We start from the raw sequence: 25,558 nt of genomic DNA, 5'->3' as shown, positions 1-25,558 counted from the left end.
TTTTCTTAACACATTATATTTAAGATTTTTTTTCCTTGGACTACAGATACTCTTTTTGTACAACACTGTTAATTCTCATAGATCATAGATATAATTTTATTGATGATTAAGTTACTTCTCACTCCTGTTCTTATAAATAACACTGCTGCAATCATATGTGCATATGAAAATTTGAGTTTGAAATAATTGATATTCAGATACAACAAAATACTACATGCTAAAGTCCTAAGGATTTTTCTTTCTTGACCAAAGTAGTATTTCATCTAATCATTACACACACACACACACACACACACACACACACACTCTCTCTCTGTTTTTTTGAAGTAACTTTAAGATATTTAATACACAAGACTAATGTTTTCTCTTGGATGTCATTTTCAATGTGGGGTAATTATAATGGACACACTGGACAGATGGTATTTTTACGCAGGGGATCTAAGTAGAATTCCATTTTCTAAACATCACCCTAAACTAGTTGATATATGCGTACTGAATTTTCCAGAACTTTAGGACTTACTAAGGATTGTAAGACACAAAGCTAACTGGTAAAGTCAATAGACTAAATAAGTGAGGAGGAAGTAGTTTAATTTAGCTCTCAAAGCAATAGTAAAGGACACTTATTTTTCTTTTTCCTTTTCACTTGCTCTTAGCAGGGAAAAAGGACACTTTATTTGGCATGCATAGAACTTATTAATAGACTGACAACAAAGATTGTGAGGGAATGAGATTTCAGCAAAATATATGCTGGAACAGTTGCATTTTTATTGAGAGTTATCTCTCATAGTGTGTGATTTATTAAATATTGTGCAGTATAGTTCTATACAAATATTGAACCCACTTACACAGTGCTGACAAAGAATTGCATTATTATATATTCTGAATTGTGCAGTGAGCCCAACTTTTTCTTGCCTACTGAGGCAAATATTCTACTTAAGCCTTTAGTCCCTTTAGAAGTAGTTGCACATTTACCAGGATGGCCAAATTAGTCTCCCTGAGCACAAGAAAGCACTAAATGAAAATATAATTAAAACTACAATTTTAGTTTGTCCAATGTATTATTTTACCAGGATGCCAAAATTAATCTCCCTGAGCACAAGAAAGCACTAAATGAAATTAGAATTAAAACTACAATTTTAGTTTGTCCAATGTATTATTTTTGGGAAGCCACAATGAATTCATTAATTTTTATCTTCTGGCAAGAAAAATTATAGTTGTTATGCAGTTACTGTACACATTAGCATATCCCATTGTATTTAACTTATTATAGTTAATTTAATTAAGTCAATAGCTTTAAAAGCGTTGTTTGGGATAAGGCCCCTTAAGGTTAAATGAGTTTTCCAATATCACATAGCACATAATTAAAGGGATTATGATTAAGTGTCAGACTTCCCTCTTTAAAATTTCTGATTTACCACTTCATCAGTTATAACTTAATAAGCAAAAGGAAAAATCCTTACCAAACAATACACTGAGGGCTCGTATTCTAGAGGGCATATCTAATATTAACAATCCCTTTCAATTTTAAAACCTATTAAATATCTCTTTCATTAACCCTTTGAGCAGTTGCCGCAAATGAAGACTGTGTATCTGGATCTTTCTTCCTGAAGGAAAGGTCACTCCAATCATCTCCAAACCCCTCCCAGGTGCCATTCAAACAATCTACATCTTTGCTCTCTGTGTCTGTTAGAATATTGTTTTTGTCTCTACAAAGACCAGTGTGGCTCAAGAAGGTATCTCGTGTTCAATCTCTACCCCAGCGTTAGTTTTTCCACCTGGTTCTAGAGGGATCCTGTGTCCCTAGCAAGGATTAGAGGGTCGGGACTGGTGGAAAGAGAGTTCTTTTTTTTTTTTTTTTAATTTACAATTTCTGCTTTCTTAGAGATCTTGTTTCTTCAGCTGGATTATATGTCTCCTATATATTTTATTTATATGAACACTTCATTTTTTTTTATTCTAAAAGTAACAAATTTTCTCTTGAAACTTTTAGCCCAGGATTTCCAAACTCAGCAATATTGACATTTTGGGCCAGCTAATCTTTTGTCATGACGTCCTGACCAGTGCATTTGAGGATGTTTAGCAGATGTGACACAAACAGCTTTAGTTATATCTACTAAAATGTTCCTAGGCATTACTTAATGTTTTGGGAGAGGGAGGGGGCAAAGGGCAAAATCACCTCCAGGTGAGTAGCACTGTATTAGCACCTCCTCTAAAAAGCAGAAGTTCTTGGAATTTGAGTTGTTTCCTTGTTTTCTGTTACTGAGGTGTGATTTAAATACAGAGAAAACTGTCCCTATTTAATGTATACATTTTGATGAGTTTGAAGATAAGTATACACCTGTGGAGCCACCACCATAAACAATGTCATGAACAAAATCATAAATTTCCCTCTCTCCTTCTTTGTGTATGTGTGTGAGAACACTTAACATGAGACCTATCATCTTACAAAGATTTAAGTATACAGCAGGGTATTGTTAACTACATGCACAATAAATTTCTAAAATGTATTAGTCTTTCATAAATGAAACTTTGTACCCTTAGACCCACATCTCCCTGATTTCCCCTTTCCCCTAGCCCATGGCAACTACCTTCTATTTTCTGCTTTTATGAGTTTATTTTATATTTCCTATATACTAAGTGTGATCCTACAGCATTTGTTCTGTGTCTGCTTATTTCACTTAGTATGGTGTCCTCCAAGTTCTGCCATGTGGTGCAAATGGCATGGTTTTTTCATCTTAGTAATATTCTATTTTATGCACATACCACACTTTCTTTATCCATTCATCTGTTTATGGGCATGTAGGTTATTTCCATGTCTTTGCTATTGTACATAATGCTACAGTGAACATGAAAGGGTAGATATCTCTTCGAGATCTTGATTTCAACTCTTCTGGACATGTACATGAAGTGAGATTCCTAGATCATAGGATAGTTCTATGAGTAGTTTTTTGGTCGAGTCTGTGTTTTCCATAAAGGCTGTGCCAATTTACATCCCCACCAAAAGAATTCCCTTTTCTCCTTCACCAGTATCTGTTATCTCTTATTCCTTTGATACTAGTCTTGCTAACAAGTATAGTGTAGATTCAGCTTACATTTCCCTGATTTTCAACATCTTTTCATATACATGTTGGTAATTTTTATGTCTTCTTGAAGAAATGTCTATTCAGGTCTTTCACCCATTTTTAAATGAGGTGATTTTTTAAATTTTTTTGTAGCATTGTGTTTATTAAGTATTAACCTTTTATCAGATATATGGTTTGAAATTATTTTCTTCCAATGAATAGTTTGCCTTTTAACTTGATTAACTGTTTGTCTTCTTGTGCAGAAGTTGGATTTGATGTAGTCCTGTTTGTCTTTTTTTTTTTTTTTTTTTTTTGCTTTTGTTTACCTGAGTTTCTGGTGTCTTACCCAAGACATTCTTGCCAAGGCCTCTGTTCCAAGATGCCTTTCCCTATGTTTTCTTCTTGGTATTTTACATTTTCAGAATTCTTTTACATTTCTAGTGTCCTTACCACACAGTCACTCCTCAGTGTACCTCTGTTTGGCTTCTAAAACTATATTGGTACTAGGGCACCTGGGTGGCTCCGTCAGTTAAGCATCTGACTCTTGATTTTGGCTCAGGTCATGATCTCACATTTTCTGAGTTTGAGCCCTGTGTAGGACTCTGTGCTGACAACATGGGGCCTACTTGGGATTCTTTCCTCTCCCTCTCTGTCTTTCCCTCCTCCACATGCACATGTGCACTTTCTCTCTCTCTCTCTCAAAATAAACTTAAAAAAAAAGACTACTTTGGTACTGAAATTTCTCATTAACATGGCCATAAATTGTCCAGTAGTTAAATCCTTTGCATGCTTTGATCTTTCAACTCTGAAATATTGGACATTGGCAGTCACCGTCCATTTAATAAAACTACTTTATATCCAGGATCAATGTCAAAAAATAATCTGTTCAGAAATGAGAATTACCATTTATTATTAACTAAGTATGTATTATGTTCTGGATGTCTGTTCTACATGTTTTTTTTTTTTTTTTAGCTCACAGTAACTATATAGGGAGAGTTTTGGGGCACACTTGGTACTGTTGACCATCATCCTCTTGGGACATACTTGACTCTCTCTCAGTCCCAAGGCCTTGACATGTGTCCAGACTCTGGTTTTCTTTTATTTCCTTTTATCAGCTAGCAAAGCCTCCTTCCTCCTTTAAATACTTTTCCCCCCTATGCTGTGGCGGCAAAATGAAGCACCATAGACTCCTTCGCTCCTCCTTTGATGTTCCCACAGGCTGGTGTTCCAGCCTGGTCGTTTTGTCAGTTTCCCCGGGCGGCATCAGCAGGAGAACAGCCACAACAATACAAAAACGAAACGAGACAATAGTGAAAAGGAACCCAGTTTTGAGAGTTCTAAATAGTGTGGGATATGGCTTGCAATTTATAATTCCTTCAGATACAGTAAATAAACGTCCCTTTTAATCCTGACTGTGGTTGAAGGGACGGATTGCAGGTGACAGCTACCATGTGGTCTCAGGAACTGTTTCTCAAGATATTTGGTCTTCTTGAGCATCTCCCTTCCACAAAGAAAAATAACCTAATAGCATCCTTTCCTGCAAATGGTGTTCATATTAATATGCCTAATTCTTGTGTTCCTGGTCCTGATTTTAATGGTAAAATGTTATGTAAATGAGAAATAATTACCATGATTTCTTTTTTTACTAATTTAACATGTGCAAAGTGACACTTATATCCCTTCTATTGTTTTATTTAGTTTATGGTTAAATGAGTTCACATTTATTTTCACATATTCCTTAACAATAAATGCTACTGCCCTTAGACATATACAAGAAAAAGTATTATGAACAGAGTTAGATTTCCTGTGTCTGTTTCATTTAACAATTTCATATGCAAGATCCGGTGGAATTTGCCTTTCTACCACTGCCATAACAGTGGAATCAGTTAAGAGGCATTTCAGATATTTTGGTCTTTCCTCTTTCTCATAGAGCAAGGAATATATAATGTTGCAGTATCAAGTTAAAAATCTAAACCCAGTTTTTACCTAGAAATATTGTACATATATCATGTGTATTATGGCCTGAGTGGAATTTTTAGTTGGTTTCTAGGAAGTGAGCCAAGCTTCTAAAACCTGCCTCCTCCTTGAAATTAGAAACTGTGATACAGTCTCATCTTCACTGTAGACATGACCTTGATGTTTGTTTTTTATTCTGTAATCACTTTAAGAAAATTAGATTGTAGTTCAGGTACAAGATAAATCAATAAACCCTTTAGAGTAGGATTGGGTTATCTGAACAATAATTTTATACCATGGACCAATGCCTATGTGAAATACAGATCCTGTTTTTTCTAACACACTTATGGAAGGAAACATGTTTGGCATTTCTGAACTCTGTACTCTGAGGTTTTCAAAATATGCTTGCTATTAAGAGAATCGAAAATGTCTTAATTTTCATGAGAATATTTATTGCAATTCTAGGGACTTAGATGATTTTGGATTATTGTTATAAATTATGAAGTAATTTCCATAGGGTCAAATTTTTGCTCATTTGTTATAGAATTTTAACATTAGCATAGAGGGTTGCAAATGTTTAATTGTTCAATAAGAAATTGGTTCACCATAGCGGGTTTTCAAAATAGAACCATCATGATTGAAAAAGTAATACTATCCCTTCACACAACATCTAATAATACATGAGCTTTTGAATAAAATCTGCTTATTATTACTTTATTAATTATTGTTACTCTGTGGTAACTCTTCATGGCTGCAGTATGAAAAAATCCTTTTAATTTGGGCAGAGGACCTCAACAGACATTTTTCCAAAGAAGACATACAGGTGGCCAATAGACATTTGAACAGATGCCCAACATCACTAATCATAAGGGGAATTCAAATCACAACCACTGTGAGCTATCATCTTACACCAGTCAGAATGGCTAGTATCAAAGAGATAAGAAATAATGAATGTTGGTGAAGATAAGGAGAAAAGAGGACTCTCATCAAATGTTGGTAGGAATGTAAGTTACGCAGTCACTGTGGAAAATAGTATGGAGGCCCCTCAATAAAATATAAATAGAAGTACCATATGATCTAGTAGTTCCACCGTTGGGCATTTATCTGAAGAAGATGAAAATACTAATTCAAAAAATATATGTATCTCTATATTTATTGCGGCATTATTTACAATAGCCAAGATATGGAAGCAATCCAAGTATTCACGGATAGATGAAAGGAGAAAGAAGATGTGGGATGTGTGTGTATAATATACATTTATATATATAAATATATATATATATATATAATGGAATATAATATATGTAATGAGTATTACTCAGCCATAAAAAGAATGGGATCTTGCTAGGTCATGGATAGACCTAGAAAGTATGCTAAGTGAAATAAATCATACAGCAAAAGATGATTACTGTATGATCTCACCTGTATGGGAAAACTAAAAAATCAAAAAGAACAAAAAATAGAAACAGTTATAAATACAACAAACTGGTCATTGGCAGAAGATGAGTGTCAGAAGATGAGTGAAATAGGTAAAGGGGAGTTAGAGATACAAACTTCCAGTTATAAAATAAGATATGAGGATGAAAAGACCAGCATAGGTAATACAGTCAATAATATTGTAATAACTTTGGTGACCGATGGTTACTGACCATTTTAAAGTTATTATTAGTATCTCCTACAAATTCCCATTTTTCATATTTCTCAAAGCAAACAGAAATAAAAGTAAAGTCTGCTATTAGCATTTTTAGGTGACAAAATTATAAGATTAGCAATCAGTGAAATATTGGATAATGAAAGAGCTTTTAAAGAGAGGTACTTTTTATAGGCTGCATTTTTTCCTATGAAGTCCAAATAATTTTATGATGCAGTTTCTGAAAAATCACATAAATAATAGATAGGCTGTCTAGTGAGGATATTCTCTTTAAGTGAGCTTTTTACAGAAATTTCCCTTAAGTCTCAAAGTATTAGAATGTAATCCAAATACTTTTATTTATTTATTCATTTTAAATATTTATTTATTTTTGAGAAAGAGTGTGTGTGCTCACTTGCAAACGGGGGAGGGGCATTGAGAGAGGGACAGAGGATTTGAAGCAGGCTCTGCACTCACCCCAGAGAGCCTGATGTGGGGCTCAAACTTGAGATCATGACCTGAACCAAAGTTGAGTGCTTAACTGACTGAGCCATTCAGGCACCCCTAACCCAGATACTTTTAATAAAAGCTATTTACATTATCATTAAAATATAGCAATGCCAAGATTTAAATATAGCAAATTCAAAAATGATACTAATAGGTGAGGAAAGTGAATAAAACTGGCTAATCTAGTTAGGATCAGACATGTTTCATTTAATGGAGAAGTAGCACTAACACTTTGCTCATGGTATCTGGATGTTCTCATTTTCTTTAATAAATTCTCATACTTTTTTTTAAAAAGTTAGAAGAGAATACTACAAATGAAATTTTTCCTAGAGAATATAAGCAATAGACTGATCAAGTGTATTCTACTTTCCTGCCTTCAAACATATATTAGCTGTATTCATTTTTGCCTATTTTCACTGACACCATTTTAATTTAAGCCTTCATTCTCAGCTGATTTGTGCTACTTCAAGATCTTCCTTCTTCCTTGTACTATAAACTCCCTCCAATCTATTCTCCATTTACCAACCAACAAAATCTTTGAAATAATAAATTACTCTCTAAAATCACTTCTTTTTGCACTTAGAATAATGCACCAATACTTTTCTAGGTCTCATAAATCCATTATGATTCTGTCTTTGCCTGACCTTGTATTTAACTTGTCTCGGGCTACCTTCTCAATTTTTCCAGCGACAGTAGACCTTTTAATGTCCTTTAACACACCAAGATTGCATTCATCTCAAAGCCTTCACACAATGTTCTTCCTTCTTTCTGGAATTCTACAGCCTCTGCTCTTTGCACAGCAGGAATATTCACATTCTTCAAAACTCCTTATGACGCTTTTCAGCAACATCTTTCCTGACTATTCAATCTAGGTAGATTTATCTATATTCTTTTACTGTTTGATTTATTTTCTATAAGTTACCACAGATTTAAAATATGAACTAAAACAGATACATTTTATACACACATACACATGCTAATACCTCTGTGTGTATCTATCTATCCATCCTGTCTGGGGAGTGAAGGAGGGAGGAAGGGATTGGGGGGATTAGTAGATGGGTGGATTATTATTTTTCATGTTTATTTGACCACTGATAACTCCATAAAGGCAAGGACCGTACATACTTTATTCACTAAAATATTTCCAGTACCTAGGGTAATGCATGGACTATAGTAAGTATTCAGTAATTTTTTTATATCATCCATGAAGTAATGAATAAAAAGAATGAATGAAAGGGTGAATATGTAAGTTCACATAGCTGGATGGTTGTAAACCACATCTTAGGAATTTCAGTCTAAGCCTTTTTTTTTACTATGCAAGACTGGATCCAAAACTAATGAAGAATGTCCACCTCTGATATATGACTTTTTCTTACTTTCTCCTTTTACTGTATCCCCAGTGTGTTTATTGTAATTATCCTAAAATCAAATATTTTATTAAACACTCTAATTGTGACTTATGTTCTATATCCTGAAATACTACTCAGCTACTCAGTAGTAAATTCCAAGTGTTAGGCATTATTTCCTTTTGGGGAAAATAATCTAAAGTCCTAACATAATACAGGTCCTTAGGTAGATTCTTATTTTAATATATGCTTATTAACTTTAAAATGTACCAGAAGAGAACAAGGTTGTCTCAAAGGCAGGACTTTCGGTCCCTCTGGAAAGCACAGTATGTCTCCCAATGTTAATTTAAGCTTGACAAATGAGGGGTGAATTTATTTGTAAGAGAGTTCATATCATCATTGAGAAGCATTTATTCTTCCTTGAAAGGTTATTTTCTGCAAAATAAGATATAGTGCTGCATCCAGGCAGCCGGCCTGCTCTGCAAGGGAACAGTCCTTGGCATTTAGACTAAGTGTTATGTCCTCTAGCTAGGAAATGAGTTGTGAGAGGTATTTTTCATTTCTAACTTATGATCATAGTAACGTTTTCAGTAAACTTCTATGGAGACAGCTGCTGCTAAGCAGGCTTATTTTCATTGGGTCATAAAATAACATATGAGTGGAAATAATTCAGTTATTGCCTGAGCTGAAGGAACTTTTTGTCATGGGAAGAGAGTGGGTCAGGTCAGATGAGAGGAGTCACACAGATGAGAGTCTGTATCTCAGATTTGACCTTTATTGCATGTGTGACCTTTAGCAAGTTGTTTAACTTTTATAAGCCTGTTTACTCATATTTTATAACTTCCTCCTACGGGTACTAAAAATTTTAATGCCACTTTAAGTATTCAACGCATGGTAACTTGAAGCAACAGTAATAATAATGCAGAAAAGTTACCTTTCATAAAACACCACAGAGCTGAGACATGGAAATAGAGAAATATCAATATGTATCACTAGTTATTTTATGTAGTCATTATTTTAAAAATATTGACCAGCCTGTACTAGATGACAAACGCTAAGTTACATGTGACTTGTTGAATAAAGCCCCCGTGATGTCTTCTCTCATGGAGATATGAGAAAAAACAAACTTTTTATTGTTTTTATTTTACAGATTTAAAAAACATATATCTACTTTGAATGATGTTTTATTTTTAAAATGTGTGGTAGGATTAATGTTGCATTGTCCCAGCCTTAACTCTTTTTAAAGTGGCACAACCTTTGTAATTGCCCTTGACCTTTAGGACAGTCATGGGATATGGAGGTAATGCATAGGTGTTTCTGCGATGTGTCCTTGTGGTGAACTGTGGTTATTTATTTTAACCCTTATCTACACAGATTACAATTGCTAGTTTAATTGTCTCCTTTAGCAGGGTATAAACTCTTAACCTAGGAATTGTGACTGCCTTATTTGCTATTATATATACATAATATGCACTTACTGCAAACTATCGAATGGATTAATTGATGAGTATTTTCCGTGATTATTCATGTTATGTAAAGTATGTGTGATTAACACATGTTGGAAGTTACCACTCAATTTTGAAACACTGATGTAAAAAGGAAAAGAAAATAAATTATGCAAATTCAAGAATTGACACTAATAGCATTTTAAAATTACTTTCACTGAAAAATGAGTAGAGATGAATGTTGGAAAGTATAGTGCAATTAGCCTGACATGTTGTCGTAAATTGTCAGATTATCAAGGATTTTAGGAAATAAAGATTCCCAAATAAACAACCGCCCTCAATCAGCAAAGCAGACTGCCCATAATGCCCACTGATGTGTGACAGGGATAATGAGGTTAATTTCACTCCAAAATAATCCTTTAAGTACTCCCAGTCTTTAATTTAGTCTTTGCTCTAAAAGTTTAGAAATCTGATGAAAAAAAATGGAGTGAAATGGAGCACTATGGGTTTCAATACTTACCTTTGTCAGGCATGATGGCCTGCCTTCTAATAAGGAAAAACAATTGTGTAAATACTGGTTACAGAATCAAAAGAAGAAAACTTGAAAAGCTTAGGTGAATTTTTTTTCATATATCTTGTCTTGAATTGTTAAGAGCTGGTATGAAGTTAAATGAAAGCATATGCTTGGCTTTTTCATAATTGCTACCTTTCATAGCCAAAATATACCTTCCTTAATTTGGATAAAAAGATATAAACATAGATTGAACCTTATGAAATTTGCATTTTTTTCTCCCTTTTAACATAAAATGCATTATTCATACAGCCTTTACTACATTTGCAATAAAAGCTGGTAAATATGGGATATCTTGGAAATATGACGTATTGTCATTAACTCAAGACTGTCTTACTAGAAGGACTTCTTTAACTCTGAGGTAGATAAGGAAAATCAATGGAAAAAAATTTGTGGTGGTAGAAAATTTTTCTTTTGGCTAGAGAAAATTACAAATGTTTCAACATGCATTTAGATGTTTTGCATTTTCACCAAAGTAACTATTAGCTCAGGTTGATGTCTTCTTATTTCAAGAATGCAATTTATTCCTGGAAAACACCATCAAATCACATTGAGTTAACTTTGTAGTACTTGATAAATGAGTGTAAATAGTATGTGGTATAAAAAACTGAAAGTAGTCTACAAATTTTGGGGACAGTAAAGTGAAGGTTAAAGCATTTTATATTAATATAAACATTACACATATCTAGTCTATTAATTCAAGAGGTGTTAACAATAAGGGTAATTCTTCTATGTAGATCATCTCTATCTGAAGAAAGAAATGAATAAGGCCAAAACATATTTAAGACTACAATTAGACCAGATAGGCTAAATAATTCCCCACCAAATGTACTGAGAATCAAGTATCAATTGCATTCCTACCACAGTCTCATATACATGAAGTAGTAAAAGTAGGGACATTATAAATAGAAGTTTAGGGGCCATAAGAGAGTGAAAATTCTTTTAAGAATCAGGAAGCTCCAAAGAAATGCTTCTTTTCTTAGTTCTTAATTTACATACTTATTAACCTCTTACATCTTTCTGTTTTCTAAGCAAGTAAAATGCCTTAGAACTTCTCTATAAATAAATGTTTGAGAAGTCTCTCAGGATAACAGAATCTAAGAAACATGGTCTTTTGGAGCAATTAAGGAAATCATAGACTTACTCAGAGTGTTCACCACCTTATTTCTACATGACAGTTGGTGATACAGTAGTCCAAAGTTTAAGAAGCACTTCTGGGTGTTGGAAAGAGTGTTGACTTTGGGTCAGGCAACCTGGGTTCATACTCATGTTACACTGTGGTTAGTTTTGTGACCTTGGACAAGCCAACTACATTTAGATTCTGAGCCTTCATTCCCTTACCTAAAAACTAGACAGTAATGTCTTTTACATGGGTTTTGTGAGTATTATTTAAGAATGAGGGTATAAAGTTCTTTGCCAGTCATCATGATTCTGTTGAGGTCTAGGATCATTGGAAAGCAAAACTTTTCCAGTTAATAACCTCAAAGCACAATTAAAAAATTTAGTGTAGCAAAACTAAAGATAGAAAATAGAGAAGGAGATAAAGACCTTTTTCTCTACTGTCTCACTCCTTGTCAGACCTTGGGACCTTCTTTTGGTCCACTGTTTTTCCCCTTGTAGGAAATGAAGTGGTTAAAGAAGGATCAGACACTGAGAAGTTAGAGATCTGCATTCCTACTGAGGAAGCACATTCAGGGCACTGTTAATCCCACTCTGTAAAGGAGAGGCCCTGGGGCGATCTTTTAAAAAGATTTAAAAGCCTTCTGACATGTTTGCCATCTAAGGAAGTCTTGTGCTGCTACAGAAGCAGCACTGAGCAGAAAGCAGCTTTAGAAAGTGTAAAAATAATGAGCCTCCTCTTTCGCAAGAAGGGTGTTAGCACTATGCCTTCCTTTTTGTGTGCCTGGAGGGGAGAATTTATTATGGATACTATTCTTCTCCTTGTATGTTATTTTTTTTCTCTTTCTTTTTTCTTTTCTACCTTTCCCCCTTTTTTTCCCTTGCCTCCNCCCACCACCAGTCAGGTAGTATGAATTGATCATCTACTGTTTGTAAGTCCTGGTGGAGCCAAGGTATACAAAGAATGGAAATGTTAAATCACCCTTGTCAGATTCCTACCAGCATCCCCTTGTAGATGGGCAATGTATTTCCAAGGAGTATTGCCTCATCTTTCAGCACTGCCTAACGTGGTCCCTTGCCTTTAACTAGTGACACTTGCTTTCTCTGTTCTCAGATACATCTTCTTTATTTCTCCTCCCTGGCACCACACATGGCCTGCCCTCCAGCAGAGCCTCTTGTACTTAGCACCGTATTTAAGCTAACTCGGCTCACTTCTTTTAATAGGTCTAATGTGGTCTATCCGGTTCACGTCAAGTTCATGAAAATACAGAAGATCCAAAAGAGGACTCATCATCCCTTTGTCATTACCACCACTTAGCAAGCAGGATTCTCTCCCCAAATTCTTAATCTCAAGGGGCAGCAAACATTTTTCCCCTTATGTTCTACATCAAAACACTAGCCAAATCTCAGAAAGTCTGCCTCCATAATAGCTCTGCTTTCTTCCTCTTCTCCAATCTCCACTTCATCTTTCCCAAGTCTGATTCTCAAAACTTCACTCCAGGATATTTTCAGTAGCCTTCTAACTGGCTTCCCAATCAATACTTTCTTTCCCTTTTGTTACATTCTCCACCTGATCACCCACCCAGTCTTTCAGAAGGTTTGTTTCATTTGCATCTCTTTACTACTCAAAAGTGGGTTTTTTGCTTATAATTTTTCTTCAGGGGTGTGGGGGTAGGGATAAATTTGTTAATCTAGATCCTTAGATAATTCTTTTCTAATCCTATTTCTTCAGATTTCTCTTCACTCCCTTTAAACTTCAGAACTGCTTTGCCTATTATTCCTATTTTTCCCCTGAGCTTTCACATCCATGTGCATCTGCTTATACTATTCCCTCTCTCCCACAAGTTTCTCCCTCCAATTTTTTTTTTTAAGGTTTTGTCTAGTGTTCATGGTTGTTGACATATCTGCGGGCTGGACGCTTGTGATTCCAGTGCACACTGAAGCACTGGGGAGATGAGACCATAGGAGCAGCCTTCAGCCAACTCAGATAGGATTTAGAAGAAGAGGTATCCTGGTATATTAGATTAGTCTAGGTTATATATAGATAGTGATATATCTATATCTATATCACAAAGATTTGGTTCACATGATTATGAAGTCTGAGAAGTCCCAGATCTGTACTCAGCAAGCTGGAGACCCGGGAGAGCCAGTAGTACAGTCCAAGTCCAAAGGCTTGATAACCAGAAGAACCAGTCTGAGCCTGGGTTTGAAAATAGGAGACCACTGAGCTCAAAGGCAGGCAGAGAGAGAATTCTCTTATCCTACCTTTTTGTTCTATTTGGGCCTTCAATGAATTGAATGATGCCCACCTATATTGGAGAGGGCAATTTGCTTTACTCAGTCTAAGGATTCAAATCCCTAGGGATTATAGGAACTATACAAAAATGGCCTCACAGACACACCTAGAATGTTTTGTTTTAAATAGTTTTATTTTTAAAATCTTTTCCAGCTTTAATGAGGTATGATTGACAAAATTTATATGTGTTTAGGTTGTACATCATGACAATTTCATGTATGTGTGTATTGTGAAATGATTACCACAATCAAGTTAATTAATACATCCACCCATCACCTCATATGGCTACTATTGTGTGTATGTTGTGATAACAATTAAGATCACTCTCTCAGCAAATTTCAAGTATGCAATATAGTACTATTAACTATAATTACCATGCTGTACATAAACCCCCAGAACTCATCATTTTACAACTGAAAAATTGTACTTTTTGACCAACATCATTTCATTTTTCCCATCCCCCATGACCTGGTAACCAACATTGTATTTTCTGGTTCTATGAGTTCAAATTGTTTAGATTCCAGCATATAAGTGAAATGATACAGCATCTGTCTTTCTGTGTCTTATTATTTTATAGAGCATAATATAAATGGTCTTCCAGGTCCATCTAAGTTGTCTTAAATAGCAAAATATCCTTCTTATATAAATGTCTATTTAGACATTTTGCCCTTTTTCTAATTTTTTTTCTTTGCTCTGGAGTTGTAGGAGTTTCAGGTATATTTTGGACATTAACCAGGTCTCAGATACTCAGTTTACAAATACTTCCTCCCAATTTGTAGATTGTCTTCTCATTTTGTTGATTTGCCTTTGCTGTACAGAAGCTTTTATTTTGATATAATTACTCACATTTATCTGTGTTTGCTTTTGCTACATATGTTTTCAATATATCCAAAAGTCTGTTGCCAAGACCTGCATCAAGGAGCTTTTCCAGAATAATGTTTAACCAAATGTTACCCAGTTGCCCACTCAAGGTGATACAGGAAATTAACCACCTTTCCTGATAGAAAACAAGCTGAGTTGTGTTCATCTCCAAGAGGTCTCCAGCTATATCCATTCCCAGTTGCTCAGTAGCAAACTGTTCCTTAAGTCAACTTTTACCAGTGCCCTTCCATTCCCATTTCACTTCATAACTCCTTAACTAGGATTTCGTGGGATCATTCAAATAAACTGTGGTACACACATCCCAGTTTTGGAGATAAGCTAATAGTTATTTTTAAAAGTCACCCCCATTGAGTCTTCCCTGATTTCTGCACCTGAAAATGCTTTCTACCATTTTCTACTCTGTTAGAGTCATCGCTTCCTTCTTTTTACAAATGCTTTTGTCTTTCCTCATAAAATTACTTGATAAGCAAGAGATGTACTACCTTTAATTTCCTATTCCCCATATTCCTCTGTCATGCTATGTGAAAGACACCTTTGCTCCCATAATCACAAAAGAAAAAGTTCCTCAATAGGTTCCTTCACAGGGTGCAGTCAGCATATTCAAGGCCAGAATAAGTCACTCCGAATACTGATCACAAATGCCTTGCAGGGGGAGAGGGGGGCTGGTGCTCCAAGCAGAAACAATTGGGTGGGGGTGGATATCTGTCCTTAACTCTAAATTAGGCTCTTTGTCAGGGCCAGACTCAATTGTAACTCTTGTATTCTTAGCTCCCTTTATTATGTAAGTCTTGGATCTGCAAGGCCCATAGGAAGAGCCTTTTGACAATCATCCACAGTGCTTTCATCTGAAATCTCTTTTGAAAAGGCAGGAATGTGCTTTTCCTTATGAGGAATCTGTGTTGGGAATATCAGTCTGATATGGAATATTGTGAGGCCTGGTCAATACCAGCAGGCTCATTTCCAACATGAGCCAGTAGTAGCAGAAGGAGATACCGGTTTTCGTTCCTCATGGCAGGAGCTGTGCAAACGCTACCATTTCCTCGCTGTGACTATCACCCAGTGAGGCAGTGCAGCCCCCAGCACCATTTCACAAATGTATGGAATTTAGTACTGCCCTATCCTCATTAATATTTCTAGGGGTCTTAAATGTTTATGTTTTTGTTATAATACCTTGGTCAGAATTTCCTTTTTTCCTGAATTTCCATTCACACACTGTAGCTATTTAGTTTTCTTTATTCACTTAACTCCCTTAAAATATGATTCCTGGGGCACCTGGGTTAGCTAAGTCAGTTAAACATCAGACTTTTTATTTAGAGTCAGGTCATGATTTCACAGTTGTGAGATCGAGCCCTGTGTTGGGCTCTGTACTGAGCATGGAGCCTGCTTGGCATTGTCTCTCTCCTTCTGTCTCTTTCTTTCTCCTTCTCTCTCAAAATAAATAAATAAACATTAAAATGAAATACCAGTCCCACAAAGGATTACATGTCTCTGAGGTTTTACTGAGGATTCTTGAGTTATTATAACATGATATATAGCATCATACCACTGTATACAACATAATTTAGATACTAATTTTCATACAATTTCCTAAACTAAATTGGATACCAAGGAATGCCTTTCTGGTTTTCCTTTTCCTAGTGTTCTGCCTTCTTGACACATTTTCTATAGCCTATCCTTAATTGAACCTTACATATTTTTATCCCAGCCTCTTTTTTACCTTGGTTATCATTGAGAAAAATTTCTCATTTATTTTGAAAAGTGTTTTGCACTTAAGGCATCAATCCCCAGATGAATCCTAGGGTCATGACAGATGGGTACCTATCATTCCAAGTGCAAAATTCAAAGTCCTTAGCTCATCATGTCCTAGCATCTGCCTCCGTATCATCTCTTCTCCACCCTTACCTCTCCCCAACATGTGCCCTCCTTACCTACACGTTGAAATATTAGCACATTTATGTGGGTACCACATATTCTTCCCTCTTCTCATGTGCTTTTGAATGTGCTGTGTCATCTAGCTATGACAGCGTATCCATTTCCTCCTCTCCCACACTGTTACTGATATCAAACCTCATCCTCCTTCTAGAATGCTCTGTAATTGCCCACCCAACACAGTCTGTTCTGGATATCTGCCTACACTACTGTTATAACATCCTAGTCAGGCCTCATTTTTTCCCCATGAGCTATCACAGACTAAGAGATTATTCAGGGCAGGGATTATGGTTTGTTCACTGATGTGCCATCAGCTCTCCCATAATGGTGGTTTCTGGTATGTATGGTGACCAAATAATGCTTCTTGAAGAATGAACAAATTCTTGAATAAATAAATGAATTGTGAGTCTGGGCTAATGTGCTTCCTTGGGCTAGTCTGAAGTATTTTTGGAGGAACGTTAGAGCAAATATTTTATTACTCCATATTTCGTTGAGTTAGAATTGAGGAGTATCATACCTGATTGTCACACTCATATTTTACTGTGTTAACTGCTGTCAAATTTAAGAAATTGTTTCCCCCTTCAGCTTCCCCACTGTGTTCTGTTCCGTTTAAATGTTTAAGTACCACTGTCCATAATACATCTGCATTGACTTGGTCATTGAATCTGTTCTTTGCAATGCATGTAATCATATCTGTTCTTAGAAAAAGGATATCTACCACTTCCTAGGAGGTTAGTTTCCCACATGTGTACAGAATCTGTTGTATGTAATGCATGTGATCACACCTGTTCTTTGAAACAAGATATCCAACACTTCCTAGGAGTTTGGTTTCCCACATGTGTATAGTTCTGTTGGCAGTAGGAATTGTGTGGTGCTTGTGAGTATAGTGACTTCCAAAAATCAGCTATTAGGTGAATGCTTTATAATTCTTGTTGAATGAGTTTCAACCTTCTCACCCCATAACTGGAGCCTTTCCACATAATATGTTCTTTCCCGTACCCTCCCCAGAATTTCCTATTAAGTTAACATGGAAATTGAGGTTTGAAATGGCTCAGCATAGATTTAGCTATCACCTGTAATGCCAAAGGAACCAGATGGCTTGTGCTTAATAAGCTGGACTATGATGAAGGTTTTCTGTTTCTGAGATAAAATTAGGAAAGGAAAATGAAAATATTACACTGTGAAGTTACCCAGGCAGCTAAGAAGGAAAATAAAAACATTGCACTGTGGAGTTATCCACACAGCTAAATTTGGTTCATTTAAAGGGTGATGTTTATATAAAGATAATTCCCATTCTTATTGTGGGTTTTGGGTTTCTAATATGACATTGATACAGTGTTGTAATTCATTTTTAAATGTCTTTGTTGGGGGTGCCTGGGTGGCTCAGTTGGTTGAGTGTCCAACTTTGGCTCAGGTCATGATCTCACAGTTCGTGGGTTCGAGGCCCACGTCAGGCTCTGTGCTGGCAGCTAGCTCAGAGCCTGGAGCCAGTTTCAGATTCTGTACCTCCCTCTCTCTCTGACCCTCCCCTGCTCATGCTGTCTCTCTCTCTCTCAGAAATAAACATTAAAATATTTTCTTTGTTAGGTGAAATAAAAGTTTATCAAATCTGTGTCAATCACCAAAATATGCATAAGGGGGATTTTATCAGTCTCTGAATTTCAAAAGTAGAAAAATTATTGTTGCAGGCAATATTCACTCTTGAGAAATAATGTACAATCTAACATTATATAGAATTTACTGTCTGCCAGATCATCTCCTAAATATTTTACCTATACATTTAGTCCTCACAATAAACCTGTGAGATAGTTAGCTTTATTATCCCATTTTACAGTGAACACACTGACGCTCAGAGAGGTTTTATAACTTCTCCTAGGTCACAGAGCTGCTGAGAAGCAGGGATAGGCTTTGTCTGGTAAAGTTTGACTATGGATCCAGTATCTCTAACCATTAGGTTAAACTGCTGCCAAAGGAAGAATAACTTATTTACATGCTTTGTACCCTATAAAGTTTAAGGTTTTGAATTGCCTCACTCTATGTCCTCATACAGGTGCTCTCCTACTCAGGCTCAGGCATAATTGTTCATTTACATGTGAGTCATAAATGTCCTCTCAGACTCAAGAAAATCTGGGTGTCTTCCCCTCACAGCTGATATGAAGGGTTAAATTAGGTCAACACTAAATAATTGACAGGCATCATCATTCGTCTTAAAGGGAGGCCTTACCCAAGTCCCATTGTTTTTTCCTGTGGACTATTTTTTTTCATTGAGATTTAACTTCCACATCATAAAGAATACATATATTAAATACAGGTTAATTTTTATACTCAAGTAATCACAACCAAGATCAAGGTATAGAGTATTTCTAGCACCATAGACAGCTGCCCAAAATTCTATCCCAGTCACTACCTACTCTTGTCAATTCTGTCACTATAGCTTAGTTTTTCCTGTTCATGAACTTGTGTAAGTTGAGTTTTCATTCACCTAATGAATTGTATGGTAAAGATTTACTCTCAGGAAATCTGTTTTGGAAGGTACCCCAAGACTACTGTGAGAAGGTCAGGTTTGACCTTCTGTTAGTCTGTGCTTGTTCCACAAGTCTAATGACTGGACTTCAACTTGATATTTGAGATTTTTGTCTTCATCTTATATCTTTGACATCTGAATCCTGAACATTATGTATCTTAAAATCAGTTACTCCTCAATTCTCAGGTGATGACTGAGGTACTCTTTTGTCCCTTTATTTGCTTTTGATGAGTCTCTGAAAATCCTATTCCCAACTCCCCTATCACATAATATTCAGCTTTCCACTCTGACTCCAGTACCACTGTAGATCATTACGTATAACTGACCTCCAATTTCTTGCTGTGCTTATTTATTAAGAAATCTATAGTAACACAAGAGAGGCATAGTGCCAGTTATGTTATGGGGTTTTCTTCTCTCATATGTCATCATACCTTTTGGGTACCATGCTCTGCTTGTTGGCCATTCATAACCTGAAGTTGTCTCTGCCTAGTCACTTGGAGATTTATTCTGTATCCCAGCTGGAAGGTCCAGTTCTTGCTTCCTTACTTTGTCTCACTATAATCAATAGAAGTCCTAACTTCTTTTTTTTCTCCATCTATAGGTACTTTAGATATACCTTTAGGTATATTTTTTGTTACATCTATAGATACATTTTTCAGAACTTGGTTATACTTCTGACCCAAAATTGTTCTTTTTTCTGCATTCATTCTCTTTTCTTAATGCTTCCATTCTTAACTGATTATTTTTTCCTCTCTCTCCCTCTGTACCTTGTTTAGGCAAACAGACTTTTCAACTCCTTTAATAATTTACTTCTTAGAGTTTTAGAAACATTAAAAAATAAATGCAGTAAGGATTTATAGAAAACATCTGAGAAGTTCTAGAAGAAGTGTAGACCTTTTTAATTACACATATATTTCCTTACTTTTTTCTTGGTCTGACTCAAGAAATAAATAGGGACAGATAGCAGTTCTCTTAAATCTGGGATCAGGGATTTTCATCATGATAATAGCTGTGTTTATTTTTGCTAATGTTTCAGTTCTGTAGTGCTTAGATGGTCATATTAAAATAAATTATGGGACGCCTGGGTGGCTTAGTCGGTTAAGCATCCGACTTTCGCTTAGGTCATGATCTCGCGGTTCGTGGGTTCGAGCCCCGCGTCGGGCTCTGTGCTCTGCCAGCTCAGAGCCTGGAGCCTGTTTCAGAGTCTGTGTCTCCCTCTCTCTCTGACCCTCCCCTGCTCACGCTCTCTCTCTCTCTCTCTCCTAGAAATAAATAAAAATATTTTTAAAAAGTAATAAAATAAATTAATAATCACATTAATTATTAATTAATATTAACTTAAATGTGTGATAACCAATTTTGTTTTTTCTAAAACACCACGCTTCATCAGGACCCTGTTCTGGTTCTTCAAGATAAGAAGGCATTGAGTGAATAGACTTTGCATAAGTGTGTTCATTTGCTTTTTTAATAGTGTTTTGCATCTAAATTTTGGACTTTGTTTTAGTCCCACTTTAAAAAGGCTCTTTGAAGCTGATTTCCCATGAAGCCAATGAAACTTTAGCTCTGGATTCTTACATTGCACAAACTCCTTTCAAGGTCCTGCTAAGGTTCCCAGTATGTTAACATGGTCTTGGATATTGCAACATTTTCAAAAGTCAAAAAAGTTTAACTCCATTTGGTTAAGACTGATTTCTTTCCACTCTGATATTCTTCAAATTCCCTTTTCTTGTGTGTATAGTGTTTCTGTTCTAGAAGAATTATGGTGATCCATTTAAAACTCCAGAAGTTGAGTTTAAGCTATGTTTAATATGGGTATAATGAGATAAATGTACATGATTCAAAGTCAGTTATGCCATCTAAGGTGTGGAATGATAACACTCCTGTCACCCACTGCACCCACCCTCCACGTGTCTTGATAAGGAGATAGAAGGTCAGTGGTCTAGTCGAGAACTGTGCATGTTCTAAACCTCAGAAGCTGAAATATTTCAACAGTGGAAGAAAAACAAGTGGTTTGAAATACAAAGAACTGGACAATGGTAAATGGAAAATTCAATTTATTAAGAGTGAAAATTGTAAGAAGAGGATCTGGTTCTCACTGATCTAATCAACACAGAGTTTCTCCTCTGTCCAAACAAGAAAATAAGATGCAGCACACACAATTTATAATTTATTTAATATATACTATATTATATGTGAAATATATAATTATTTAATATATAATATAATAACTATAAATAATATATATTTCTTTTTGATGAGACTCAGTGTATGGCAAAAACCTATAAAAGTGCAACGAACACATTATTGTGTGATGACACATATTCTAAGCAGTCTGATGTTTTAGAGCATGTTGTGTAACAACTGACACCTTTTATCCTGAAATGTGCTCCCTAAAAAAAAATATGGCAGGGAAATTGCCAACAATGCAGGGGGGTTAAAGAAACAAGTGTCCTCTTAAAAAAAATTCTATGCGATCATCTACAAGTAAATTATTTGCAGAAAAAAGCATATCAGGTAGTTTATTAACAAGGCATTCTCTGCCTTTTAAAATTTAAAAATGTGGTTTTTATTGGTTTCTTTTTTAAGCTTGTGAATTTTTTTCTTGTTCAAATTAATGTCCGTATTGTCCTTTTTTGTTTTTGTTTTTTTTTAAAGTGGAAACCCTGTTTCAGGACTCACAAATCTATATTTATTCCTAAACACAATGGATAAGAAGATAAAGTAGGTTTTTCCTTCTGGCATTTAAGATCTAGAATTTGGAATGTTTCAGGATTGCATGGAACATGAAGTCTTATTATGAGAAAAATATTTTTAAAAGAAGGAGAGAAAAGAAAGTAAGGATGACCACCCTATTACAAAGATGAGGCTGGTCAAAGTGGACTTAATAAGTTGTTATTTGAGAACTTATCCAGCTTTAGACACTGATCTGTCTGTGTTATGCCTGGCCTGGAATATTGTTCAATGTTAATTGCACGACTGGCACTCTGTGGTGAGCCAAATGCAACTTTTTAAATAAAAATTTCTTGTGACTTGAGATCAAGCAGAAGCATGAAGATGGCCCCAGAGCATTCTCCTGTCGCAGCTCTACTAGATACTAAGTGCTGGTAAAAGAAAAAAAAAAAAAAATCACATACAGATGCTAAAACTACAAACAAGAAAAGTAGTAAAGACTGTGACAAAAATAAGAAGTTCTTTCTACCATAAAATTAACTTTTTCAGTATCTATCTAGATGAGCAAGAAATATAGTCGATGGATTTAATATTCATTATATATGTATATTTACAGAGCATATATTTTTATATATGTAATATGTATATTACATATATATCCCAAACAGTTGAAAACAACTTGGTTTTATGAGGCTCCAAAACAATGTAATTATTTCATATGTATCCCAATTTTATCCCTGTTCCTAGCTGTAAATTCAGTAATTTTTACCAAGCATATATTATGCCATTTGGCTGCATTTTACCAAAAATTTTTTTAACACTATGATTTTTTTCTTATATTAATACATTATTATATAGGTAAAGTTGGCTCAATTTACCCTAAGTTTTACCCTTTCAGTTAGGAGAACATTAAAGCATTACTTTCTAATTCATAAAACAAGGAGGATACCCTTAAGGTTAAAATCACTAGGTATTTTCCTTGTGAGTAGCTACATATGGGAGTCTATTTGATTTTCACAGCTGCTATTCCATTTTTTTCGTTGACATTAACTCACTGTTGAGTGACAGTTATTTTTTCATGTTTCTCCAGAATTTTACAAAATGAGGCTAAATTATATGTTCCTCACTAAAACTGAGTAAAATTCTATTTTTATGAGTAACAGTAGGTACCACTGAAATAACTGATTAAGAATTAATAGTCTTGTACATTGTTTGATTTTTATACTTTTATTTTATTCTCTAATTTCATTCATTTTTCTCTATACCTCCACCCTTAATGCTTGGCCAATATCTTTTGTTAAAAAGGAAAAAAAAAAAAAGCAATATGATCTTATAGCATTGGGTGATTTATTACACCATTGCACCACTAGAGTGATATTTTGAGGGTATTTTAATATAATTGAACATAAACGCAGGTGGCGCTCCTCATCCAGGACCATGTAAGTAATACATCTTCAAAATTGATAAGATAGAGTTTTTCAAATATGAAAAACTAAGGAGAATTGATATATACTACATGGGCTTGAGTTACTCTTCCACATATATTTTACCCTAAATAAGGTAGATGATTACTGCTGAGCATGGGAAGGAATTAAATTCTAAGTTGATTAGAAGGAAACAAGCAAGCCATCTTATTTTCATACAATGAGAGTTGCATAATAGAGCATTTTTACAATGGAATCTAAATGTCCTTGCTTTTCATACAAAGGAACTACATATTTTATTTATTATTCCTTTAACAAAAACATTTTGCTGTATTGTATATAAGGTACTTGGACTTTAGTAGGATCTAGAATTTAACAGAGAAAAGTAAGGACAAAGGACAAAACCACTGTACTGCGTGGTTTATAAAATGCATTGGGGGATTATATATGAATATGTTTAAAAGCTGAATATTATCAATATAAAATAAATGATTCAGGTTAAGAAGAAAGAGTATAATGGCAAATAATTGTAAAACAAATCATATCTACCCTCCTCTAGATCAGAGGAAAATTCAGTATAAAACAATCAGTTTAGAAAAATAAAATAAAAAGGTAACTAATAGCCTAAATATATTTAGGATGAGGTAGAAGAGACATTATGGGTAGACTTGAATAATGGTGCAAATTTTAGGGCAATCTGGCACAGCTTTAAGTCATCATGCCATATGATAGAGAAAGTTTACTTACTTTTATTTCTCTTCAAAACCTTACAGAAACCTTACAGTGGTTTCAGATTTCATCTCCAGTAAATGGTAAATGATTTATAATATTCTGAAAGCTCTACATTATTTGAAATCTGGCCTTTTCACCTCCTAGCAGTCTGTTGCTCACTCTAACAGCTCCGTGGGCCACCAGGTTGGTTCCAGCTTAAGGATTTTCTCTGACTTTTCTATCTGGAATGTTCTCCCTGCATATATCTGCTAACCAATTGTGTTTTGTTTTGTTTTGTTTTGTTTTGTTTTGTTTTGTTTTGTTTTGTTTTACCTGCTCTGGCCTTTACTCACATCTTACTGTCTCAAAGATACTTACCTTGGCTATCCTACTCAGCCCTGAATGTCCTTTCCTATTCCTTCCTTTCCACAATGGCAGCCTTTTTATTATTTTTCAATAATTTATCTCAAGTGTCTAGAACTCATCTTAATATTTCTTGAATAGAAGCATTATGTACAAAACAATGTTCCCTATTTTAGCATTGCTTAGTAATAAAAAAAATAGAGATATCCTAATATAAAGTATAAGTCATGGTTATACTCATTGTAGGAAATATACAAGATTTAAATTAATGTGAAAGATTTATACATTCTCACATATGATGATATCAGAAAAGATATCATCTTATTGGATAGTCTTCTTTACTATTATGTAGTATCCTTCTTTGTCTCTTCTTACAGTTTGTTTTAAAGTGTATTTTGGCTGGTATAAGTATCGCTATCCAAGCTCCCTTTTGACATCCATTTGCACGATAAATGCTTCTCCATCCCCTCACTTTCAATCTGCATGTATCTTCAATCTGAAATGAATCTCTTGTGGGCAGCATGTAAATGGGTCTTGCTTTTTTTATCCACTCTATTACCCGCTGTCTCTTGATTGGAGCATTTAGTCCATTTACATTCAAAGAACTTATTGATAGATAGGTATTTATTTCCATTCTGCTACTTGTTTTATGGTTATTTTCGTAGTTGTTCTCTGATCCTTTTTTCTTGCTCACTTTCCTGACTTGTTGGCTTTCTTTAGTGATATACTTGGATTACTTTCTCTTTATTTTTACATATCTGGTACTAGTTTTGATTTGTGATTGCCATTAGGTTTGTATATAACATCTTCAGCATATAGCAGTCTATGCGAAGTTATTGGTCACTTAAGTTTGAACTCATTCTTTCTCCCACCTGTTCCCCCCCCTCACATTTTAGGTATATGGGATCATATTTTACACCTTTTTATTTCGTGAATCCCTTAACTGATTTTTATACAGAAATACTTATTTTTTTACTGCTTTTGACTCTCAGTTATGTTCTTTCTTTTTCACTCAAAGTGTCTTCTTTAATATTTCTTGTAGGACTGGTGTGGTGGTCCTGAATTCCTTTAGTTTTTATTTGTCTGGGAAACTTTTTATCTTTCTTCCTATTCGGAATGATAG

At 35.0% G+C, this 25,558-nt stretch overlaps 1 protein-coding gene across 2 annotated transcripts in view; it reads left to right on the top strand.

Moving 5' to 3' along the window:
- The window catches only part of LUZP2 (leucine zipper protein 2), a 457,455-nt gene that overhangs the window by 151,998 nt on the left and 279,899 nt on the right, over positions 1–25,558 (top strand). The gene's annotated exons all lie outside the window — the stretch shown is intronic.

Source organism: Hyaena hyaena, unplaced genomic scaffold, assembly GCF_003009895.1.
Source record: "Hyaena hyaena isolate Hyena2069 unplaced genomic scaffold, ASM300989v1 scaffold_630, whole genome shotgun sequence".
Lineage (NCBI taxonomy): Eukaryota > Metazoa > Chordata > Mammalia > Carnivora > Hyaenidae > Hyaena > Hyaena hyaena.
The sequence above is the reverse complement of the archived record's forward strand: the minus strand, read 5'-3'. Positions and strand labels throughout refer to the sequence as shown.